This window comes from Triticum aestivum, chromosome 3D (genome assembly GCF_018294505.1).
Source record: "Triticum aestivum cultivar Chinese Spring chromosome 3D, IWGSC CS RefSeq v2.1, whole genome shotgun sequence".
In the NCBI taxonomy this organism is placed as follows: domain Eukaryota; kingdom Viridiplantae; phylum Streptophyta; class Magnoliopsida; order Poales; family Poaceae; genus Triticum; species Triticum aestivum.
The window spans coordinates 576,960,953-576,965,743 of NC_057802.1; the positions used below are offsets into that span (position 1 = coordinate 576,960,953).

General features: G+C 50.9%; 1 long non-coding RNA gene across 2 annotated transcripts; it reads right to left on the reverse strand.

The window, feature by feature from the left end:
* Positions 1-1,498: 1,498 nt before the first annotated feature.
* Positions 1,499-3,960, reverse strand: LOC123080612 (uncharacterized). 2 transcript variants are annotated; one of them, XR_006438492.1, is made up of 2 exons: positions 3,239-3,960; positions 1,499-2,591 (listed from the first exon to the last, which is right to left on the reverse strand). It is a non-coding gene; the product is annotated as an uncharacterized lncRNA (long non-coding RNA). The 2 variants fall into 2 exon arrangements; XR_006438493.1 differs by having other exon boundaries at positions 1,499-2,595.
* Between the last annotated feature and the right edge of the window lie 831 nt (positions 3,961-4,791).

Sequence of the window (4,791 nt, forward strand, 5' to 3'; positions counted from 1 at the left end):
CTTCACACCCGATCTGATAGCTGCAAAAAAGGCAAACATGTTATATACTTTTGACAAAATCATTGTGTTGCTAACAATAGACTTACTGATTACAAGAGGGAGATTGGAAGAAAGCTGAGAGAATTTCGAGCACTATGAACAACAGTTGTGAACCTTGTAGATGCAATCGTCCCCGGTACAAGGCGATCACACAGTAGATCGAATCATTCATACTACTATGCAACTGTGTGCTGCAATGAAGCGTAGGAATTTGACTTATATTCTTTCAGAACAGAAAATATGCCACACATTGCTGTCAGGTTCACAACATTATTCTTCGCATCCCAACTGGTATCTATTTTGACTCACATTCTAGTTGGTCAAGGTTCAACCAGTTACCGGCTCTGAGTACTAGCTAATTGACCGTGTGTTGCATCGGGGGTATATATCGAACATGTCTAACATATATCTTTAGGGCAGTATTGCGACTTTCTTTTATGGAATCCCTTACTTTATTGTTATAAATCACCCTCCAGTTTCCTCTTTGTCTTGGTCGTCTTTGTATTCTTCTTCTATGTCGTTGTGTTAACATAAAGAGAAGCTGACATGGATTAGTTGGAAGATGCAATAAAGAAAAAAATGATTTACAAAGTTACTATGTGTGAGCGGAAGAGGAGTTTGTCTCAGCAACTATTGTGAAAAACAAAGACTGCATACATAATTAAAGGACGCCGATAACTACCACACGTGTGGTATATTAGGCATCCGCCAACACATCGTGTGTGGCGTGAGCACAAGGCAGCCCACACGGTTTGTGTGTGGGCGGGCATTAGAATTGCCCACACGTATGGGCGCAGCTACTTCGTGCCACACGCCCAACAAGTACTACTCATCTCCACCTCGCGCGTGTGGCACGAAGCAAGAATGCCCACACGTCCTGGCGCAGCTACGTTAAGTACCCGCGGGATGATGATTTAGTTGCCATCCGGGATGGCAGATGTAGTTATCCGGAATGGCAAGTGTAGTTGTAAAAGTATGGCAACTCTATCTGTTTTGGTTAACTATAGCTGTCATGTCTAATTTATGGTAGTTGCCGCGTGTAATCAAATCGTAGTTGCCGTATGTGATTAACTACTTGCCACATATGGTCAAACAGTAGTTGCCATGTGTGTTTACCTAGTTGTCACGTGTGGTCCAAGCATATGGTTAATCACAATTGCCATGTGTGTTTATCTGGTTGCCACGTACGCGCAACTGCAGCTGCCGTCTAGCAACGAATTATAGTTGCCATGTGTGTTTACCTAGTTGCCACGTTCGCGTAACTGCAGTTGCCATCCACAACGTAGGAGTCGTCGTGTGGGCGAAAAGCAGTTCGCCCACACGCGCATGGACTAGGTGGTGGCTGTGTGGGCAGAAACTATTTTCGTGTCAAGATTCGTGCAAACTGCATTGGACGATGATTCAAGCGTGTGGGCGAGTTGGAGAAGTGCCACACATGTGGGCGTTAGTGTTTCCGTAATTAAAATGTATCATGTGTATGAATTCACGATTAAACCAAGGAATCGAATCACGAACGGTTGGTTTCTCAATCAATAACACATGTTTGTCCATCACATGCATGCATGCATGTAGTTCCTTGATCATCAGCTGGATGCAGTGCAAGACTCGCAGTTTTCCATCACACTTTGCCATCACGTGAAACTATGGACGCTCACAAGAGACGTACGCCGGCGCCGGCCATATCATGATCATGTCGTTGTCATCGAACAGCTCTTGCAGTGTGCACTGAAACTTGTGGCCGCTGTCATCTGCCGTGGCGCCGCCCATGGTGCAGGCTATCGCACAACATGCCGATGCAGCCATTGCCTCAACTGACACAGGATGTGCCACTGAAGCGAAGGACACGGCGGCTGACGCCAGCCGCATCGGATGCTGCCATGCCGATTGCACCCGTTCTCACTGGTGACGGCTATCACGGAGACCGCGTCGCTTAGTGCAACCGAGGCACTTTCCGGCTACTGGGCCATTCTCAACATACAGTACCACCTCAGGGACCGCGTATATGCTCAACTCGGACCAAAACACCGAGCTCCATCTCTGCACGGATAGCGTCCTCGTTCCAAACGGCAGACTCGGAGTCCAGGTAGCTCTCCCCCGTTCACGCTAGCACTTCGACATTGCTTCCTCCAGTAGAAGAAGGAAGGGCCTTAAAAGCTTGTACTTGGAGCTCACCCGCTACAGCCAGCGCCGCCGCCTCGAAGATCGCCGCCAGCCAAGCTCTCGGTCAAGCTGGGCCTTCTCCGCAGCCATATTTTCCTTCCCTTCTCCTGCTGCTCCTCCGTGACCTCCCCCTCGTCTCGTTTTCTCGGTATAGAGAGCCATGGCGCTGCCCGAGTTGCAGCTTCACCGCCGTCCCAAGTCGCCGCCGCTCGCCAGCAGGCCGCCCATCGACGGATCCACCCATCCGCCCCTGGAACCTGCCTCCCGCCGCATATCCAGTCCAACTCCGACCGCTGCACCACATCCCGTCGTTTCCTTGCATCGGCCGGAACCTCCGCCCTCTCTGCGTCGAACTGGATTGAGCGCTGCCGCGTTGACCCAGCTGCGCCGCCCTACCTCAAAAATAAAAAAATATTCATGTTTTTTTTGAAAAGCAAAACTAAAGCCGATTGACAGACTATTTCATGAACCATTACTCTTCCATTAGATGAAAGAATTTAAGATAGTTTCTTCATCGTTCACACTTCTTGCTCCAAAAAGCAATAATAGTATAACCTTATTACTAATGTTTATCAAAACTACGTATATGAAATGGTCCGTAATGGCACACAAAGTAGGTTTTACGGAAAAAAATTGCCCGTTGCAACGCACGGGCACTTGTACTAGTAATTATTAATAATAAAGTAGATCGGGTTTCTGGTCGTCCGTCGGCACTAGCGATTTTTGCACTTTTTGCATAAAAGCCCTTGACTTTTATAAACATAAACCCGCAGTCCAAAATAAGTGAGGAAAAAAGGATTCAACAATTCGGCGCTACGCGCTCCTGCCTATTTCATCATACGTTCCAATTAATAGCCCCACGTTTACATCGAATCCTAGCAACTTATATACGTTCACGAGTTATAAAATCAACATGCCAACAAAACTAGGATGAGATATGGTTCATCTGTAGCTGAAGAAAGGTCCCTGATAGAGAAAAAAAATTGGAGCAAAAAAGAGGAGAGGCGCACCACCAATGGAAATGAGCAAAGAAAGATACCAAAAATTCGTAGTCCGACGAGCAGGACGCTGCCTTCAGGCCCGCCACAGCCGCTGGGTCCGGGAGGGTGGCCAGCGAGGAGAGGGGACGATGTGTCGGCCTCCCAGGTTGGGGCTGGCTGCGGTTGGCCTCCGGGCATGCCCGAGGCCGAGGCCGAGGTGGAGCAAAGGGGGCCCCGGAGCTCGCGGACCGGAGCTCTCCTGCTCCCGTTGCTTGATCCCGTCAGGTGCGTCGGCGACCTGCAGAGAGACGGCCATGGCGGGGGAAAATCAGAGAACAGGTAGCAGGGAAAGAGGGTAAACAAGCGAAGGGAGGTGGGAGTAGCGGTGCCGGGGCTTCAGCGACGCAGGGACTCGGACTGGAGCGGCGTGGTCGAATGGATCTGGTTGTGTCGGGTTCATCCATGGCGGCTGGGACATGCTGCTCGAACAGAGAGAAAGAGGGGTGAGAGAGAGAAAGAACGCGAGAGAAGGGAGAGGGAAACAGCGGCAGGGCTCGCCGGAGCACATGGGGGAGCGGCGGAGGCTGTCTTCATTGGCGGCGAGCTTGATGGCCGAAGCTGCAGCACGGGCGGCGAGTGGCAAATGGTGGGGATCGGGGAACTTGTCCTGTGGTGACGGCGCTGAGGGAGGACGAGGAGGAGATTGGGAGGATCGACCGAGTGGGGCTGATGCGGTGCGGCTGGCTAGGGTGCTAGGGCGAGCTGGGCCTTGGGCCGGCTAGCTGCCTGCTGCTGAGCTTTTGCAACGCAGGGAAGCTGGGCCTGCTCTATTCTCGCGTGCGTCGCTGATGGAAACAATCGATCCTGTCTCTCAAAAAAGTAAACAATTGATCTTTTTTTAAAGGAAATATCTAATCAATTATCATTACGCGAGGAGCACATGTGGAGGAAGGTGAGGCGTGTGTGTGCGTGCCCTCAACGAAAAGAGCATGAATCTACTGCTGCCTGATCTGCTAGCTCACACGTGCTTCTACGGCTAGACATACATGTCCTGCTACTGCTAATCAACCTCATTCTGTTCGACAAGCTTTGTACATGTCTTACTTATGGCGAAAATCGATTTAGTGCCTTCGTCGACGGTCGAGGTTCGTCAGCGTCTACAGTGATCCATGGCCCGATGTCTTCACTGTCACCATTTAAGCTTCATCAACGCACTAGTCGAAAAATGTGCTTTCGTTCAGGCCTGGCCAGCCCATTAGTCCCGGTTCTGCCATGAACCGGGACCAATGGAGGCATTTGTCCTGGTTCGTGAGCCCAGGGGACCGGCCGGGGCCTCGTGGGCATTGGTCCCGGTTCGTCTAGGCCCATTTGTCCCGGTTCTTGGCACGAACAGGGACCAATGGGGCTCGCTCCTGACCCACAACCATTGGTCCCGATTTGTGGCAGGAACCGGGACAAAAAGATGAACTTTAGTCCCGGTTCCACCCATGAACCGGGACAAATGAGTTGCCTATATATACCCCATCGCCGGCGAGCAGAGCACTCCACAGTGCTCTGTTTTTTGCTGGCCGGCGAGGAAGGGCATTTGGGTGCTCTAGCTCACCTCTTATGC